Raw genomic sequence first — 21,900 nt, forward strand, 5'->3', positions numbered from 1 at the left:
TTCGTTGCAATGGTGAATGGAATTGTTTCCTTAATTTCTCTTTCTATTTTCTCATTATTAGTGTATAGGAATGCCAGGGATTTCTGTGTGTTGATTTTATATCCTACAACTTTACTATAGTCATTGATTAGTTCTAGTAATTTTCTAGTGGAGTCTTTAGGGTTTTCTATGTAGAGGATCATGTCATCTGCTTCTTTTCAAATTTGAATTCATTTTATTTCTTTTTCTGCTCTGATTGCTGTGGCCAAAACTTCCAAAACTATGTTGAATAGTAATGGTGAAAGTGGGCACCCTTGTCTTGTTCCTGACTTTAGAGGAAATGCTTTCAATTTTTCACCATTGAGGATAATATTTGCTGTGGGTTTGTCATATATAGCTTGTATTATGTTGAGGTATGTTCCTTCTATTCCTGCTTTCGGGAGAGTTTTTATCATAAATGGATGTTGAATTTTGTCAAAGGCTTTCTCTGCATCTATTGAGATAATCATATGGTTTTTATTTTTCAATTTGTTAATGTGGTGTATAACATTGATTGATTTGCAGATATTGAAGAATGCTTGCATCCCTGGGATAAAGCCCACTTGGTCATGGTGTATGATCTTTTTAATGTGTTGTTGGATTCTGATTGCTAGAATTTTATTAAGGATTTTTGCATCTATGTTGATCAATGTTATTGGCCTGTAGTTTTCTTTTTTTGTGGCATCTTTGTCAGGTTTTGGTATTAGGGTGATGGTGGCCTCATAGAATGTGTTTGGAAGTTTACCTTCCTCTGCAATTTTCTGGAAGAGTTTGAGTAGGATAGGTGTTAGCTCTTCTCTAAATTTTTGGTAGAATTCAGCAATGAAGCCATCTGGACCTGGGCTTTTGTTTGCTGGAAGATTTCTGATTACAGTTTCAATTTCCATGCTTGTGATTGGTCTGTTAAGACTTTCTATTTCTTCCTGGTCCAGTTTTGGAAAGTTGTACTTTTCTAAGAATTTGTCCATTTCTTCCACGTTGTCCATTTTATTGGCATATAATTGCTGATAGTAGCAAGGAGGCAAGAATATACAGTGGATTAAAGACAATCTCTTTAACAAGTGCTGCTGGGAAAACTGGTCAACCACTTGTAAAATAATGAAACTAGAACACTTTCTAACACCATACACAAAGATAAACTCAAAATGGATTAAAGATCTAAATGTAAGGCCAGAAACTATAAAATTCCTAGAGGAGAACATAGGCAAAACACTCTCCAACATACATCACAGCAGGATCCTCTATGACCCACCTCTCAGGATATTGGAAATAAAAGCAAAAATAAACAAATGGGACCTAATTAAACTTAAAAGCTTCTGCACAACAAAGGAAATATAAGCAAAGTGAAAAGGCAGCCTTCAGAATGGGAAAAAATAATAGCAAATGAAGCAACTGACAAACAACTAATCTCAAAAATATACAAGCAACTCCTACAGCTCAACTCCAGAAAAATAAATGACCCAATCAAAAAATGGGCCAAAGAACTAAATAGACATTTCTCCAAAGAAGACATACAGATGGCTAACAAATACATGAAAAGATGCTCAACATCACTCATTATCAGAGAAATGCAAATCAAAACCACTATGAGGTACCATTTCACACCAGTCAGAATGGCTGCGATCCAAAAGTCTACAAGCAATAAATGCTGGAGAGGGTGTGGAGAAAAGGGAACCCTCTTACACTGTTGGTGGGAATGCAAACTAGTACAGCCACTATGGAGAACAGTGTGGAGATTCCTTAAAAAACTGGAAATAGAACTGCCTTATGATCCAGTAATCCCACTGCTGGGCATATACACTGAGGAAACCAGAAGGGAAAGAGACACGTGTACCCCAATGTTCATCGCAGCACTGTTTATAATAGCCAGGACATGGAAGCAACCTATATGCCCATCAGCAGATGAATGGGTAAAGAAGCTGTGGTGCATATACACAATGGAATATTACTCAGCCATTAAAAAGAATACATTTGCATCAGTTCTAATGAGGTGGATGAAACTGGAGCCTATTATACAGAGTGAAGTAAGGCAGAAAGAAAAACACCAATACAGTATACTAACGCATATATATGGAATTTAGAAAGATGTCTCATAAACCCTGTATACGAGACAGCAAAAGAGACACTGATGTATAGAACAGTCTTTTGGACTCTGTGGGAGAGGGAGAGGGTGGGATGATTTGGGAGAATGGCATTGAAACATGTATAATATCATATATGAAACAAGTTGCCAGTCCAGGTTCGATGCACAATACTGGATGCTTGGGGCTGGTGCACTGGGATGACCCAGGGGGATGGTATGGGGAGGGAGGAGGGAGGAGGGTTCAGGATGGGGAATACATGTATACCTGTGGTGGATTCATTTTGATGCATGGCAAAACCAATACAATATTGTAAAGTTAAAAAATAAAATAAAATAATAAGAAAATGTTAAAAAAAAAAAAAACCCACTAATTTGAAGAGATATATGCGTCTCTATGTTCACTGAGATATTATCCACAATGGCCAAAATATGGGAACAACCGACATGCCCATCAAGGATAAATGGATAAGAAGATGTGCTGTGTGTGTGTGTGTACATACATATAAATATTGGGATACTACTTAGCCGCAAAAATGATGGTATCTTTCTATTTGAGACAATATGGATGAACATTGATATTATGCTAAATGAAATAAGACAAATGGAGTTAGACAAATGCTATATGATTTCATGCATATGTAGAATATAAAATTATTTTTTCTAAATTCATATTCACAGCTTTCTATCCTATTAAAAAACATTGCCTAAATCTTGTTTAAAGCTAATCCCTTGCACTCCCTTTCTAATTAACATAGCTTTATTAATAACATAAGTACTATTATTTAATTTTCTTACTGCTTTCTTATTTCTCAGTTTTAAAGGAAAAACCTTGAATCTAGATTCTTTGTCATTCGTCCTTTTTTTATGTAAAATTTTCATGATTATTACTCAAATTGTTAAATGTTTTTGTTATCTCCACTTCTTTATCTCCCACTCTGCTTTAATTCACTCTATTTTTTAAAATCACTCTAGTCTAATCAGTCCAGATTTCACCAATATTTCTTTGTGATCCTTTTGATGACCAATAAACTTCCCAGTTGACAAATCTAATCTTTAATTTTCATTTTAGTTGCCTCTGCTTAACATTTGAAAAAGATAGTCATCCTCTGTCTTTCAAACGTGTGAAACAAATAGACACAATGATAGTAATTTTACTTTAGGATATTTTGTGTTTTAAAATATGTGCGTATAAATATTTATCTCTTTATAAGCTTTATTCTAGAGCCCTTCTTGCCTGTTTCTGAGAGTGTACCCTTGATCCATTGACTTCAAGTAAATAGCAACCATATGATCAAGGCTTGTACATTCTCTCTGCCTCTGTATCACCCAAGAGCCGTCATACAGCAGAAAAGCCTGGACTGGTATTGTAGTTTATCATCATACAAAACAGGTGATAGAGTCATAGGATGTAAGACAATCTGTAGAATCAGACGGGAGCACGACAAAGGAGAGAGGCCTGAGAATCAGCAGTACGCAAATGGGTTACATTGTAGAAAAATCATTAGGCTAAAAGAAATATTTAAATATTCAGCATTCACCATTACAGAAAATCAGTAAATTAGAAAAACAGAAACAGTCAATACATATTTTCTGTATCATAATTGACTTTGCAATCAAAATTTGTATGTGCTCTGATAAACTAGGTTAACCACAAGCAAATTAATATTTTTACATTAAGCCACTATTTAAAATGACCAGATAATCATGTTTATTTACAAATGGATGTAGGTATCATTGTGTAAGAATTATGGAGCACATTTAAAAATAACTTCTGCTTCTGTTTCCACCACCAAAATGCCCCTAAATTGAAGAGAAAAGCAGATTCCACAGCTTGTTTCTTATTATTTCTTTAATGATAGGATTGTAATGGCAGTCTAATGATAGTAGTCTCAGTGACTCCATTCAGGGAAAAAGTGAGAACTGCACATTTATTTTAGCAAATAAGCATGTGGTTAATTATAGCTCTTGGCTCTAGTCCGCCTTTCTCTTGCATCTTTGGAAGCTGAATTCACATATTTCATTAAAATAGCAAGTTTTTCTAAGAGTTACTTTTCTTTAAAAAGTAATATGTGCATAAAAGCTCATCTACATACAACCTGGGGAGAAAAAGCTTCTCTTTCATTGTCAGGACCCAGAAACTATTTGCGCCTGGGCAAATGTACTACTGAACCATAAAGTGTTATCAGTTCTGATATGGGTCTAGCTTTCAGATAACTGTGCTAACCATAGTAGTTGCTTTCCATACAGGCCTTAATTGTGTGCACTATGTATGTTCTGTGTTTCTGTGTGCCACTCCTTGGGATTATAATAGATTTTTCAAATGTAATTAGAGAATGATATTCATGTCATACACATGTGACTAGAGAAGTATAAGGTGCCTCAAAGATCCTGTAATGACAGAAAAAAATAGAGTTTAAGGGATTCCATATAAGTTTAGTTAGTATGACGATGTGAGAATAAAGAAGCATTGACATCTTAGGTTTGGCAAACTTAAGGGTTTTGCTAGAGCATCACAAAAAACAAATATTTTATGAAGATGAATAGGAATTCTAAACAGATGTGATAAAAGAGATGGAAAATAGCTGAATGTGACCTGAACCATACAGTTTGTCTATGCAAGGAACTGACTAGTTGTAAACATTCATTCCACCTCCAATAGCAAGAACCATTAAAAGATTCCTTTAGGAACTTCCTGACAGTCCAGTGGTTAAGATTCCGAGTTTCCACTGCACAAAGGCGCAGTACTGTGTGGGTAAAACAAGCAAGCAAAAATAGATCCCTTTAACACCACACTAGATACTTAGTGCAGAGGGATTTTGATCATTCTGAGGCATGCAGTTAGATCTTCCATGTTCCAAAAAGATTAATAGGCATCTTATGGAAATGGGTTCTTGATGAGTTTATGTCGGATTTACTCCTCTCCATAATTATTAGTAATATTGAATAGAGAAAAGAAGAAAAGCAAATCAATATTGCTTTTTATTTCAACATCATTTATTTAATGAACTTCCACTTAATGAGTTTAAATTCAATAATATTTTATTTGACTGAACTTTCTCCAAACTAGAGGGAAATTAGAAGTCTTCAACATTATGAATCTAACATGGAAACACATTATATGTACACTTTAGCCAAATGTTTTTCTGTTATTTTTGAAAATCTGTGGTTATGCCCTAAGAATCTCAAAGCTTATTAAATCAGATGCTATATTTTATGCATATTTTGGAGATTTTCTTGACTATAAATGGGAAGAAGAAGACTATAGAACTAGACAATCCTAAGCTATAAGTACATTTATGGAAAAATGAGGCAACATCCGTCTAATATGTCTCAACAATCCCCTCGGTTAAGCTAGCTAATATCCAATTTCAAAATATCAGTTACAACACAGATAAAAATAATTAGATATCATCTTAGATATGGCACTAGCCATAACTGGCAGTAGAGGATGGCTTCCACAAATGACTAAAGAAGTACTCTGCTTTGGGAACTTCAAATGTGATCTGGTAATTTTGGTTAACTCTAAATACGTAAAATGCAATGTGTTTATCATTGCTGACCCCCAGAATCTGTGGGATACAAGAGAATTTTCAAGCCTCTCAATTTTTGTAAGCCAATCCTGCATGCAACAACCAAGATACTACTGTACCTGTATTCTATCAGGTCCATTATCAACAATACAGTAAGACTAAGCAAGCAGGACATTAAATAAAAGCTGCATGACAATTCAGGGAAAGATAAAGAATTAAAAGCAAATCTTTCTAAGTTCAGTGGTAAAGAATCAACTTGCAATGCCAGAGATGTGAGTTTGATCACTGGATTGGGAAGATCCCTTGGAGAAGAAATGGCAACCTACCCCAGTATTCTTGCCTGGGAAATCACATGGACAGAGGAGCCTAGTGGGCTACAGTCCTTGGGGTCATAAAGAGTCAGACATGACTTAGCATCTAAACAACAACAAATGATCAAAAAGTGCACATATGTTTTTTTGCAACTTTATTTTTTTAACTGAAGGATAATTGCTTTACAGAATTTAGTGGTTTTCTATTATACATCAACAAGAATCAGCCATAGGTACACCACTGTCCCCACCCTCCCAAGGTTCCTTTCCATCTTCCTCCCCTCCTCACCCTTCTAGACTGTCAAAGAGCCCCTGTTTGAGTTCCCTGAGTCATACAGCAAATTCCTATTGGCTATCTATTTTACAAATGGTATTGTAAGCTTCCATGTTACTCTCTCCATATATCTTACCCTCTCCCTCCTCCCTGCCCATGTGTCCATAGGTCTGTTCTCTATGTCTGCTTCTCCATTCCTGCTCTGAAAATAAATTCATCAGTACCATCTTTCTAGATTCCATATATATGCATTCAAATTGGGAAAGGAGTACATCAAAGCTGTATACTGTCACCCTCTTCATTTAACTTATATGCAGAGTACATCATGTGAAATTCTGGGCTGGATGAAGAACAAGATGGAATCAAGATTGACGGGATAAATATTAATAACCTCAGATACACAGATGACACCACCGTTATGGCAGGAAGCAAAGAAGAACTAAAGAGCCTATTGATGAAAGTGAAAGAGTAGAGTGAAAAAGTTGGCTTAAAACTCAACATTCAAAACACTAGGATAATGGCATCTGGTCCCACCACTTCATGGCAAATAGATGGGGAAACAATGGAAACAGTGAGAGATTTTATTTTCTTGGTCTCAAAATCAAAGCAGATAGTGGTTGCAGCCATGAAATTAAAAGATGCTTGCTCTTTGGAAGAAAAGCTATGATCAACCTAGACAGCATATTTGAAAGCAGAGACATTACTTTGTCGACAAAGGTCCATCTAGACAAAGCTATGGTTTTTCCAGTAGTCATGTATGGATGTGAGAGTTGGACTGTAAACAAAGCTGAGCACCAAACAAGCGATGCTTTTGAACTGTAGTGTTGGAGAAGACTCTTTAGAGTCCCTTGGACTGAAAGGAGATCCAACCAGTCCATCCTGAAGGAAATCCGTCCTGAACATTCATTGGAAGGACTGATGCTGAAGCCGAAGCTCCAATATTTTGGCCACCTGATATGAAGAACTGATTTATTGGAAAAGACCCTCTTGCTTTTTGACCTTCCTACAGAAATCTCAAGAGGCAGATAAGGTGGTCTGGTATTCTCATCTCTAAGAATTTTACACAGTTTGTTTTGATCCACGCAGTCCAAGGCTTTAGCATAGTCGATAAGGTAGAAGTAGATGTTTTCTAGAACTCTCTTGCTTTTTCTATGATCCAGTGGATGTTGGCAATTTTATCTCTGGTTCCTCTGCCTTTTCTAAATCCAGCTTGAACATCTGGAAGTTCTTGGTTCCCTTACTGTTGAAGCCTGGCTTGGAGAATTTAGAGCTAGTGTGTGAGATAAGTGCAATTATGCGGTAGTTTGAACATTCTTTGACATTGCCTTTCTTTGGGATTGGAATGAAAACTGACCTTTTCCAGTCCTGTGGCCACTGCTAAATTTTCCAAATTCGCTGGTATATTGAGTGCAACACTTTAACAGCATCTTCTTTTAGGATTTGAAATAGCTCAACTGGAATTTCATATCCTCCAATAGCTTTGTTTGCAGTGATGCTTCCTAAGGTACTCTATGGTACTCATAATCAAAATTACATATAAAAACTATATATATACTGCACATATAAATTCTGTCTCCCTCCCTCTTTTTCTCCCCTGACACACAGAAAAATATACAAGCACACAAAAATAATTTAAATCATCAAAATTGAGAAAATATTTCCTCCACAACAGCAAGTCAATAAAGAACATACTTCATTTGAAAATTGTTTTGCTTCCTCAATATGATTTGTAAAATTCAGATAATTATTGAAAAAAAAATTATTGCATCCCTTAATCCCTGTCGAAAAGTAATTTTAAAAAGTATAATTAACACTACAAATATATAATATCTGATTTTGCCTTTGCAAATGTAGAGAACGTGATATGGTTCCTCACCCTTTTCAGTGAAAGAAAACACTTGATGTATTAAATTTCCAAGTGAAATAAAACAATGATGTGAAATGTTGAAATGCTCAGTTCAGTTACATTCAGTCACTCAATTGTGTCTGACTCTTTGCAACCCCATGGACTGCAGCACACCAGGGTTCCCTGTCCATCATCAACTACCGGAGTTTGCTCAAAACTCATGTCCACCAAGTCAGTAATGCCATCCAACCATCTCATCCTCTATTGTCCCCTTCTTCCTGCCTTCAATCTTTCCCAACATGAGGGTCTTTTCCAGTGAGTCAGTTCTTCCCATTAGGTGGCCAAAATATTGGAGCTTTAGCTTCAGCATAAGTCCTTCCAATTAATATTTAGGACTGATTTCCTTTAGGACTGACTTGTTGGCTCTCCTTTCAGTCCAAGGGACTCTCAAGAGTCTTCTCCAACACCACGGTTCAAAAGCATCAATTCTTTGGCACTCAGCTTTCTTTATGATCTAACTGTCACATCCGTACATGACTACTGGAAAAGCCATAGCTTTGACTAGACGGACATTTGTCAGCAAAGTAATGTCTCTGCTTTTTAATATGCTGTCTAGGTTGGTCATAGCTTTTCCTTCAAGGAGCAAGCATCTTTTAATTCCATGGCTGCAATCACCATCTGCAGTGATTTTGGAGCCCAAGAAAATAAAGACTCTCACTGTTTCCATTGTTTCCCCATCTATTTGCCAAGAAATGATGAGGCCAGATGCCATGATCTTAGTGTTTTGAATGTTGAGTTTTAAGCCAACTTTTCCCTCTCTTTCACTTTCATCAAGAGGTTCTTTAGTTCCTCTTCACTTTCTGCCATAAGGGTGGTGTCATCTGCATATCTGAGGTTATTGATATTTCTCCCTGCAATCTTGATTCTAGCTTGTCCTTCATCCAGCCTGGCATTTCTAATTTTGGTCTATGTCTAAATTCTGTCACTTTAACAAAAAAATGTTTCCTATGAATTTTCACTTTGGCCATATTAAAAAATCTAACAATATGATCATAAGAATTTTCATTCTGCTCTAAAAGTGGCTAGCACTCTCTTATTTAATATGTTTACTTCATCACTGCAAATACTATTGTCCTTATTTTTTGCCCATTTCCTTATAAATGTATATACTACAATGAAACAAAACACCTAGTTGTTGCTTGCATTTCTCTAATTTGCATTCATTATTCATATTTTTAAAATTTTTAAATGGTAATTTAGGCAGATAATTACATGTTTATTTTCTCATTAAATATTTCAACTTTCTCATTTTTTTCCTTTGTCTTTGCATATACATCAAAAATATATAAAGCTTCTAGGTAAACTGAATATTTAAACTGCAAACATGCTGGCAAATACTTTAAATATATAATTCTATAGTCTCTAAGTAAGGAAAGGACCATATCTTTAAAATATCCTTCAGTCTACCCCTAAGAAATAGTTTTGCACAGATGTGAGAGTTAGACCATAAACAGTACTGTCCATGGGGACTGTTCTGCAGTCCATGGGGTTGCAAAGAGTCCGACATGACTTAGTGACTAAACAGTATACCACTAAGATAAGAATAAAGGATAAATGACTTTACTTTGGTTCATATTTATTTATAAAGAAACTTTGATCTTGAAATACTAATCTATGTGTTTCTATAAAGTTTAAACCTCTTAACCTCTTCTACTGTTGCTGTTCAGTTGCTAAGCCATGTCAGAGTGTTTGCAACTCCATAGATTGCAGAACACCAGACTACTCTGTCCTCCACTATCTCCTGGAAAGTGTGAAAGTGTTAGTTCCTCAGTCACGTCTGGCTCTTGCAATCCCACGGAGAGCCTGACAGTCTCCTCTGTCTGTAAAATTCTCCTAATAAGAATACTGGAATGGGTAACCATTCCCTTCTCCAGGGAATCTTCCCAAGCCAGCAATTGAACCCAGGTCCCCTACATTACAGGCAGATTCTTTACTGTCTGAGCCACCAGGGAAGCCCACTGTCTCTCTGAGTTTGCCCAAATACATGGCCATTGAGTTAGTGATGATATTATCTAAACATCTAATCTTCTGCTGCTCCTTTCTTCTTTTGCCTTCATCTTTCCCAGCAGTCTTTTCCAGTGAGTTGACTCTCTGCATCAGGTGGCCAAAGTATTAGAGCTTCAGCTATAGCATCAGTCTTTCCAATCAATATTCAGGGTTGATTTCCTTTAGGACTGACTGGTTTGATTAACTCACAGTCCAAGGGACTCTAAAGAGTCTTTTCCAACACCACAATTTGAAAGCATCAATACTTCTGCACTCAGCACTCATTATGGTCCAACTCTCACATCTGTACACGACTACTGGAAAGATCAAAGCTGTGACTATATGAACCTCTGTCGTCTAAGTGATGCCTTTGCTTTTTAATATGTTGTCTAGGTTTGTCATAGCTTTTCTTCTAAGGAGCACAAGTCTTTTAATTTCATGGTTGCAGTTACCATCCACAGTGATTTTTGAGCCCCCCAAATAAAAATCTGTCGCTGGTTCCACTTTTTCCCTCTTTATTTGCCATAAGGTGATGGGACCAGATGCCTTGATCTTAGTATTTTGAATGTTGAGTTTTAATATTTTCACTATCCTCTTTCACCCTCATCAAGAGAGTCTTCTATTGTTAAGAAACATCATCTTATTTGTAGCTACAGTGTATAGTTATTAATATATTTAAGCATTTGGAAAATAAATGCAAAATAAGTAAAGAGTTCTAGGACCTTATGAAATGATTTAAGGCTGAGCTAGTGTGGGAAATACACAAGGTTGGGAGCATCTTTTAGTGCCAGAAATTAATAAGTGCTAAAAGCACACACACACACACACACACCCCGTATACAAACACACACACAGAAGATTATAGAAATACAACAAATAGATGCAGAAGTCACCTGAAAGATCTGCCATTAGCTATATCTGGGACAAATTGTGCAACAAAATAATAAAGTATTATGTGATTATTGCCACAGTTTAAAATAAAAACATCCATTATTCATTACTGATATAAATAAAAATAAGGAAAGTCAGATATAGTGATCAAGAGGAGCCCAGGAGCCATAAACTACTACTACTACTACTAAGTCGCTTCAGTTGTGTCCGACTCTGCGACCCCATGGACTGCAGCCTACCAGGCTTCTCCGTCCATGGGATTCTCCAGGCAAGAACACTGGAGTGGGTTGCAATTTCCTTCTCCAGAGCCATAAACTACCTTAATATAAAGTAACACTGAAGTTTAGGTGTCTTTCTTGGTTTTGTTATTACATTTTTTTATGGTTCTTTATATACAAATATGGATTATCTGCGATCTCTGAGAGTACAGCTATGTAGATCAAATAATCAGTGTAAGCAAAGAGGAAGTCAGAAAATGTATTCTAGGGTCAGTGCTGGAAGAAGAATGATACATCATTACTGTCTATGCTAGGAACATTATAAGTTTTGATATCCTGTTATCCTTCACTTACATCTTCATACTACATAATAAAATTGCATCATGTACTTTCTGTCCCAAAAAGACTTTCATTTTATTGACCTTCTTTGAGTTAGTTTAGTCAGTTATTTAGTTCCATTAAAATGGAAGGTAGATTTAAGGTCAGATGGTCTGGCAAATGATATGTTTTTCTTTTCTTTTTTTCCTTATTTTTCCTTTTTTTAAAATTTTTTAAAATTTATTTATTTTAATTGGAGGCTAATTACTTTAGAATATTGTATTGGTTTTGGTTCAAGATGGGGAACACATATACACCCGTGGTGGATTCATGTCAATGTATGTTTTTCTTAATATGTGTTATGCAGTGTATCTTTTCTCATCATGATTTTTTTGTGGGAAAACAAAAAAAGTAATTCCCCTCTGTTTGTTACATTGACTTGTCCCTTGGCTCTAAATAGTTAACAACTTATTAGCCCAGGAGTAATGTACTATTTTCTTTTCTCTGTATTTGGGTATATTATTTGTGTGGGTGTGCTATGTGTGTGTGGTCACCATTAATAGCTAACTCTATGTTCAACAACAGTGTGCACCATAGTGAAAAGATGGGATTTCATCATGTTATCCCTCTAAAGAATGTCAGGATTTATTAGTAGAAACACCTCATTTCATACGTAATTATTTCATTTTCTTGTCCCTACAGAATTGCCTGCCTTGGCATATTAAAGAAAACCTAATCAGAAATGTTTAAAGAAATGATTAGCATTATTTAAACCCCCACCTTCTCCATAAAAAATTTCTTTTTTTCCCAACTTTTTGAGGCATAATTGACAAATTTGTAGGATATTTAAAGTGTACATTAAGGTGACTCAATATATGTACACTTTGTAAAAAGATTCCCAACATTTACTTTATGAACACATCCCTAAACTTACTTTTTTTTTTTTCCAGTAGGAGCATTTCAAGTCTACGCTTTTAGTAAATTTCAATTATATATAGTACAATGGTATAACTATAATCATCATGTTTTATATTAGGTCCTTAGAAATTCTCTGAAAGCTTTTTTATTTTTTGTCCTATTCTTCCATTGACAAATAAAGTCTTTATCTAGTGAATTCAGAGAAGACAGAATTCAGATATCTTTGCATTTTTTTCTTTCCCTCTCCCAATACTACCTTCAATCTGTAGTAAAGATGTTTTGCAACAGTATTACTGGTGAAACAAGACAATGAAGTAATATTGTGTTTTTCTAAAGAAGCACTAGTTGTGCGAATGCTGAAATAATAAATAATAAATCTCAAATAAGAAAATGGGAAAACAATAAAAGAAAAATCATAAAAAAAAAAAAAAAAAGAAATTGTGGGAAGGAATGGAAATTGTATACAAACTTAATTAATTGACTTTTGTTTCTTAAATCTGGAAAGATATGAGGTTATTTTTAGTCTCCTACCTGGAATCAAATGAATAAAGGTATTTTCTATGTGCTCATTCTCACTAATTAGTCTGGTATTTTGTTAAGGTATAGACATGGCTCAAAAATATTTGTTTCTAGGTTACAACAGATAATGCAGAAATGCAAAGGATTATAAGAGACTATTACAAGCAATTGTATGCCAATAAAATGGACTACCTGGAAGAAATGGGCAGACTATTAGAAAAGTTTAACCTTCCAAGACTGAACCAGGAAAAAATAGAAATTATGAGCAAGCCAATCACAAGCACTGAAATTGAAACTGTGATAAAAAATCTCCCAAAAGACAAAAGCCCAAGGCCAGATGGCTTCACAGTTGAATTCTATCAGACATTTAGAGAAAAGCTAGTACCTATCCCTCTGAAACTCTTTCAAAAACTTGTAGAGGAAGTAACACTTCCAAATTTATCCTATGAGACCCCATCACCTGGATACCAAAACCAGATAAAGACATCAACACAAAAAGAGAAAATTATAGGCCAATATCACTGATGAATGTAGATACAAAAGTCCTCAACAAAATTCTAGCAAATGGAATTCAACAACACATTAAAAAGATCATATACCATGATCAAGTCATATGACTTATTGATTATTCCAGGATGCAAGGATTCTTCAATATATGCAAATAAACCAATGTGATATACCATATTAATGAATTTAAAGATAAAAACCATGTGATAATCTCAATAGATGTAAGAAATGCTTTTGACAAAATTCAGCATTGATTTATGATAAAAACTCTTCAAAAAAATGGACATAGAAGGAACCTAAGTCAAAATAATAAAGGCCATATATGATAAACCCATAGCAAACATTATTCTGAATGGTGAAAAACTGAAATCACTTTCTCAAAGATCAGGAACAAGACATGAGTGCCCACTCTTACCACTATAATTCAACATAGTTCTGGATGTCCTAGCTATGGCAATCAGAGAAGAAAAAGAAATAAAAGGAATCTGAATTGGAAAAGAAGTAAAACTCTCACTGTTTGCAGATGACTTGGTACTATACATAAAAAAGGCCTAAAGATAATATCAGAAAATTACTAATCAGTGAGTTTAGTAAAGTCACAGGACATAAAATCAATACACACAAATCACTTGCATTCTTATTCACTTACAATGAAAAATCAGAAAGAGAAATTAATGAATCAATTCCATTTACCATTGCAACAAGAAGAATAAAATATCTAGGAATAAACTTACCTAAGGAGACAAAAAGAGCTGTACATAGAAAACTATAAAACACTGATGAAAAAATCAAAGACAACATAAACAGATGGAGAGACATTCCATATTCCTGGGTTGAAAGAATCAACATTGTGAAAATGACTATCTACAATTTGTAGATACCAAATACAAACTCAGTGTTATCCCTATCAAATTGCCAATGTCATTTTTCACAGAACTAGAACAGTAAACTTCACAGTTCATATGGAAACACAGAAGACGCCAAATAGCCAAGGCAATCTTGGAAATAGAGAAATCAACACTCCTGACTTCAGACTATACTACAAAGTTACAGTCATCATCAAAACAATGTGGTACTTGCACAAAAACAGAAATATGGACCAATGGAACAAGACAGAAAGCCCAGAGCTAAACCCACACACCTATGAGTACCTTATCTTTGACAAAGGAGGCTAGAATATGCAGCAGAGAAAAGATAGCATCTTCAGTAAGTCATGCTGAGAAAACTGGACAGCTACATGGTAAAGAATGAAATTAGAACACTTCCTAACACCATTCGGTTAAGTTCAATCATTCAGTCATGTCCAACTCTTTGTGACCTCATAAATTGCAGCATGCCAGGCCTCCCTGTCCATCACCAACTCCCAGAGTTCACACAAACTCATGTCCATCGAGTCGGTGATGCCACCCAGCCATCTCATCCTCTGTCATTCTCTTTTCCTCCTGCCCCCAATCCCTCCCAGCATCAGAGTCTTTTCCAATGAGTCAACTCTTCGCATGAGGTAGCCAAAGTATTGGAGTTTCAGCTTTATTATATACAAAGATAAATTCAAGATGGATTAAAGACCTAAATGTAAGGCTGGAAATGATAAAATTCTTCGAGTAAAACATAGGCAGAACACTCTATGATGTAAATCACATCAAGATCCTCTATGACCTACCTTCTATAGTAAAAGAAATAAAAACAAAAATAAACAAGTGGGACCTAATTAAACTTAAAAACTTTTGCACAGCAAAAGAAACTATAAACAAGGTGAAAAGATAATCCTCAGAATGAGAGAAAATAATAGCAAATATATAGCAAATATACAAATAGCTCATGCAACTCAATACCAGAAAAATAAACAACCCAATTAAAAAGTGGCCTGAAGACTTAAATAGACATTTCTCTAAACAAGGCATGCAGATGGCTAATAAACACATGAAAAGATGGTCAACATTGCTCATTATTAGAGAAATGCTAATTAAAACTACAATGATATATCACTTCCCATTGGTCAGAATGGCCATCATCAAAAAATCTACAATCAATAAATGTTGGAGAGGATGTGGAGGAGAGGGAATACTTTTGTACTACTGATGGGTATGCAAATTGATATAGCCATTATGAAAGATGGTATGGAGATTCCTTTAAAAACTAAGAATAAAACTATCATCAATTCAGTTCAGTTCAGTCACTCACTCATGGCCGACTCTTTTCAATCCATGGGCTGCAATACGCCAGCTTCCCTGTCCATCACCAATTCCTGGAGCCTACTCAAACTCATGTCCATCGTGTCAGTGATGCCATCCAACCATCTCATCCTCTGTCAATTTCCTTCTTCTCGCACCTTCAGTCTTTCTCAGCATCAGATTATTTTCCAATGAATCGCTTCTTCACATCAGGTGGCCAAAGTATTGGAGTTTCAGCTTCAGCATGAGTCCTTCCAATGAATATTCAGGACTGATTTCCTTTAGGATGGACTGGTTGGATCTCCTTTCTGTCCAAGAGACTCTCAAGAGTCTTCTCCAACACTACAGTTCAAAAGCATCAATTCTTCAGTGCTCAGCTTTCTTTATAGTCCAACCCTCGCATCCATACATGACTACTGGAAAAACCATAGCTTTGACTAGGAGGATCTTTATCAGCAAAGTAATGTCTCTGCTTTTTAAAATGCTGTCTAGGTTGGTCATAGCTTTTCTTCAAAGAAGCAAGTGTCTTTTATTTTCATGGCTGCAGTTACCATCTGCAGTGATTTTGGAGCCCAAATAAAGTCTTACACTATTTCTATTCTTTCCGCATCTGTTTGCCTTCAAGTGATGGGACCGGATGCCATGATCTTACTTTTCTGAATGTTGAGTTTTAAGGCAACACTTTCACTCTCCTCTTTCACTTTCATCAAGAGGTTCTTTAGTTCTTTTTGCATTCTACCATAAGGGTGGTGTCATCTGCATATCTGAGGTTATTGATATTTCTCCCGGCAATCTTGATTCTAGCTTGTGATTCATTCAGCCTGGCATTTCACATGATGTACTCTGCATATAAGTTAAATAAGCAGGGTTACAATATACAGCCTTAACTTACTCTGTTTCTGATTTGGAACCAGTCTGTTATTACATTTCCAGTTCTAAATTTTACTTCTTGACCTGCATACATATTTCTCAGGAGGCAGGTCAGGTGGTCTGGTATTCCCATCTCTTTAAGTCAACAGTCCTTCCCCTCCTGGCTATTTACCTTGAGAAAACCATAACTGAAAAAGACACATGTACCCCACTGTTTACTGTGGCACTGTTTACAATAACTAGGACATGGAAGCAACCTAGATGTCCATCAACAGATAAATGGGTAAAGAAGCTCTTGTACATATATAAAATGGAATATTACTCAGCCATGAAAAAACTCATTTGATTCAGTTCTAATGAGGTGAATTAACTTAGAGCCTGTTATACAGAGTGAGGTGAGTCAGAGAGAGAAAAACAAATATCATATATGAATGCATCTATATGAAATTTAGAAAGATTGTATTGATGAACCCATTTATGGGGCAGCAATGGAGTCACACACATAGAGAACAGACTTGTGGACATAGGCTGGGGGAGGAGAGGGTGGACTGAATGGAGACAGTAGCATTGGTACATATCCACTATTATATGTAAAATAGATAGCCAGTGGGGATTTGATGTATGAATCAGAGCACTCAAACCAGGTCTCAGTGACAAAACAGAGTGATGGGAGAGAGTGGCAGTTGGGAGGGATGCCAAGAGGAAGGGGACATATGTATATCTATGGCTGATTTATGTTCATGTCCATCTAGTCAAGGCTATGGTTTTTCCAGTGGTCATGTATGGATGTGAGAGTTGGACTGTGAAGAAAGCTGAGCTCCAAAGAGTTGATGCTTTTGAACTGTGGTGTTGGAGAACTGTTGAGAGTCCCTTGGACAGCAAGGAGATCCAACCAGTCCATTCTGAAGGAGATCAGCCCTGGGATTTCTTTGGAAGGAATGATGCTAAAGCTGAAACTCCAGTACATTGGCCGCCTCATGCGAAGAGTTGACTCATTGGAAAAGACTCTGATGCTGGGAGGGGTTGGGGGCAGGAGGAGAAGGGGACAACAGAGGATGAGATGGCTGGATGGCATCACCGACTCAATGGACATGAGTCTGAGTGAACTTTGGGAGTTGGTGATGGACAGGGAGGCCTGGCGAGCTGCGATTCATGGGTCACAAAGAGTCAGACACGACTGAGCGACTGAACTGAACTGATAGCAGAAACCAACACAATATTGTAAAGTAGTTATTCTTCATTCAAAAAATAATGAAATTTCCAAAATAATAACTATTTGCTCTTTATTATTTTCTTTTCAATGACTCTTTATTGCATTTTCAGCTTTGGAAGACTTCATGGTGGAGAGGTCTGATAGAATGTAGTCCACCGGAGAAGGGAATGGCAAACCACTTCAGTATTCTGGCCTTGAGAATCCTATAAACAGTATGAAAAGGCAAAAACATAGGACACTGAAAAATGAACTCCCCAGGTCATAGGTGCCCAATATGCTACTGGAGATCAGTGGAGAAATAACTTCAGAAAGAATTAAGAGATGGAGCCAAAGCAAAAAAAAAAAAAAAAAAGCCAGTTGTGGATGTGACTGGTGACAGAAGCAAGGTCTGATGCTGTAAAGAGCAATATTGCATAGGAACCTGGAATGTTAGGTCCATGAAACAAAGCAAATTAGAATTGGTCAAACAGGAAATGATGAGTGAACACCGACGCGCTAGGAATCAGCAAACTAAGATATACTGAAATGGGTGAATTTAACTCAGATGAGCATTATTCTACTACTGTAGGCAGGAGTCCTTTAGAAGAAATGGAGTAGCCAAAAGGTCAACAAAAGAGTCCCAAATGCAGTACTTGGATGCAATCTCAAAAATGACAGAATGATCTCTGTTCATTTCCAAGGCAAACCATTCAATATCACAGTAATCCAAATCTATGCACTGACCAGTAATGCTGAAGAAGCTGAAGTTGAACGGTTCTATGAAGACCTACAAGACCTTTTAGAACTAACACTCAAAAAAGATGTCCTTTTTATTATAGGGGACTGGAAACCAAAAGTAGGAAGTCAAGAAACACCTGGAGTAATAGGCCAATTTGGCCTTGGAATACGGAATGAAGCAGGGCAAAGGCTAATAATAGAGTTTTGCAAGAGAACACACTGGTCATAGTAAACATTGTCTTCCAACAGCATAAGAGAAGACTCTACACATGGACATCACCAGATGGCCAAAACCGAAATCAGATGGATATTTTTTGCAGCCAAAGATGGAGAAGACTTGTAGACTCTGCAAAAACAAGACCAGGAGCTGACTGTGGCTCAGATCATGAACTCCTTAATGCCAAATTCAGACTTAAATTTAAGAAAGTGGGAAAAACCACTGGACCATTCAGGTATGACCTAAATCAAAATCCTTAATGATTATACAGTGGAACTTAGAAATAGATTTAAGAGACTAGATCTGATAGACAGAGTGCCTGATGAACTATGGACAGAGGTCCGTGACATTGTACAGGAGACAGGAATCAAGACCATTTCCAAGAAAAATAAATGCATAAAAGCAAAATGGCTGTCTGAGGAGGCATTACAAATAGGTGTGGAAAGAAGAGAAGTGAAAAGCAAAGAAGAAATGAAAAGATATAAGCATCTGAATGCAAAGTTCCAAAGAATAGCAAGGAGAGATAAGAAAGCCTTCCTCAGTGATCAATGCAAAGAAATAGAGGAAAACAATAGAATGGGAAAGACTAGGGATATCTTCAAGGAAATTAGAGATACCAAGGGAATATTTCATGCAAAGATGGGCTCAATAAAGGACAGAAATGGTATGGACCTAACAGAAGCAGAAGATGTTAACAAGAGGTGGCAAGAATACACAAAAGAACTATACAAAAAAGATCTTCACGACCCAAATAATCATGATGGTGTGATCACTGACCTAGAGCCAGACATTCTGGAATGTGAAGTCAAGCGGTCCTTAGGAAGCATCACTACGAACAAAGCTAGTGGAGGTGATGGAATTCCAGTTGAGCTATTTAAAATCCTAATAGATGATGCTGTGAAAGTGCTGCACTCAATAAGTCAGAAAATTTGGAGAACTCAGCAGTGGCCACAGGACTGGAAGAGGTCAGTTTTCATTCCAATCCCAAAGAAAAGCAATGCCAAAGAATGCTCAAACTACCACACAATTGCACTCATCACACACGCTAGTAAAGTAATGCTCAAAATTCTCCAAGCCAGGCTTCAGCAATACATGAACCATGAAATTCCAGATGTTCAAGCTGGTTTTAGAAAATGCAGAGGAACCAGAGATCAAATTGACAACACCCGCTGATCATTGATAAAGCAAGAGAGTTCCAGAAAAATATCTATTTCTGGTTTATTGACTATGCCAAAGCCTTTCACTGTGTGGATCACAATAAATTGGAAAATTCTGAAAGAGATGGGAATACCAGACCACCTGACCTGCCTCTTGAGAAACCTGTATCCAGGTCAGGAAGCAACAGTTAAAACTGGACATGGAACAACAGACTGGTTCCAAATAAGAAAAAGAGTATATTAAGGCTATATATTGTCACCCTGCTTATTTAACTTCTATGCAGAGTACATCATGAAAAACACTGGGCTGGAAGAAGCACAAGCTGGAATCAAGATTGCCGGGAGAAATATCAAGAACCTCAGATATGCAGATGACACCACCCTTAGGGCAGAATGTGATGAAGAACGAAAGAGCCTCTTGATGAAAGTGAAAGAGGAGAGTGAAAAAGTTGGCTTAACTGTTGATTCAGAAAACTTAGATCATGGCTTATGGTCCCATCACTTCATGACAAATAGATGGGGAAACAGTGGAAAGAGTGGCTGACTTTATTTTTCTGGGCTCCAAAATCATTGCAGATGGTGATTGAAGCCATGAAATTAAAAGATGCTTACTCCTTGAAAGGAAAGTTATGAGCAACCAAGACAGCATATTAAAAAGCAGCAACATTACTTTGTCAACAAAGATTCATCTAGTCAAGGCTATGGTTTTTCCAATGGTCATGTATGGGTGTGAGAGTTGGAGTATAAAGAAAGCTGAGCACCAGAAAATTGATGCTTTTGAACTGTGGTGTTGGAGAAGACTCTTGAGAGTCCCTTGGACAGCAAGGAGATCCAACCAGTCTATTCTAAAGGAGATCAGTCCTGGGTGATCATTGGAAAGTCTGATGTTCAAGCTGAAAACCCAATACTTTGACCACCTGATACAAAGAACTGACTCATTTGAAAAGACCCTAGTGCTGGGAAACATGAGGGAAGGAGGAGAAGGGGACAACAGAGCATGAGATGGTTGGGTGGCATCACCGATTCAATGGACATGAGTTTGGGTGAACTCCAGGAGTTGATGGATAGGGAGGCCTGGTGTGCTGCAGTTCATGGGGTCTCAAAGAGTTAGACACGACTGAGCAACTGAACTAAGGGGCCATGCATGCAGTGCATATAGATGTTAATACCTTAACATACTATGACAGTGTTTACATATACTTGAAATGTTAATATTTTGCTATTTATATAATATTATTTCTGTTAATGTAGTGGTGACTTAAGCCACTTAGCATGCATGCAAAGTAAGTAAAAGTATAATGTGACATATTTCCTCATGTTGATTATATTTTAAATGTACAAAGTGCTTTACAGTGAAAATTAATATTGTCAAGGAATGTTTCACCTTTCATTATACTGGATGTCTCAGTTATGGCTGCTGCCCCCATCCTGCACCTTTATTATAGGGGCTTAATAGAGGCAAAGACCAGTAGGCACAATCAACAAAGCTGACACCCATAGATATTAGCTGCTGCTGCTGCTGCTAAGTCGCTTCAGTTGTGTCCGACTCTGTGCAACCCCATAGATGGCAGCCCACTAGGCTCCTCTGTCCCTGGGATTCTCCAGGCAAGAACACTGGAGTGGGTTGCCATTTCCTTCTCCAATGCATGAAAGTGAAAGTGAAGTCACTTAGTCGTTCCCGACTCTCAGCGACCCCATGGACTGGAGCCTACCAGGCTCCTCCGTCCATGGGATTTTCCAGGCAAGAGTACTGGAGTCGGGTGCCATAGCTAGTAAGTATACAAAAAGATAGAACCCAGCTCCCAAAGGTCAGTGGAAGAATACATTTCATCATCTCCCAAGGGGTTCTGCCCTATACGCCATGATGTTCTCGTGGGAAATAAATAAATGCTCCACCCATATGTTCTTGAATTTTCAAAGTCAGTGTATTCTCCTCAGTCTTGGTCTGTGAAATTTTTTGGTATTTTTCACATCTTTCCAGATTACAACCCTGGACTTTCCTCAGTTTGGTAGTGTCAAGAATGTCGAAAAATCACAGATCTTTATCTAATTATCTTGCCTGGATCTTCTGTCACC

The sequence above is a fragment of the Bos taurus genome, chromosome 11, assembly GCF_002263795.3.
Source record: "Bos taurus isolate L1 Dominette 01449 registration number 42190680 breed Hereford chromosome 11, ARS-UCD2.0, whole genome shotgun sequence".
In the NCBI taxonomy this organism is placed as follows: domain Eukaryota; kingdom Metazoa; phylum Chordata; class Mammalia; order Artiodactyla; family Bovidae; genus Bos; species Bos taurus.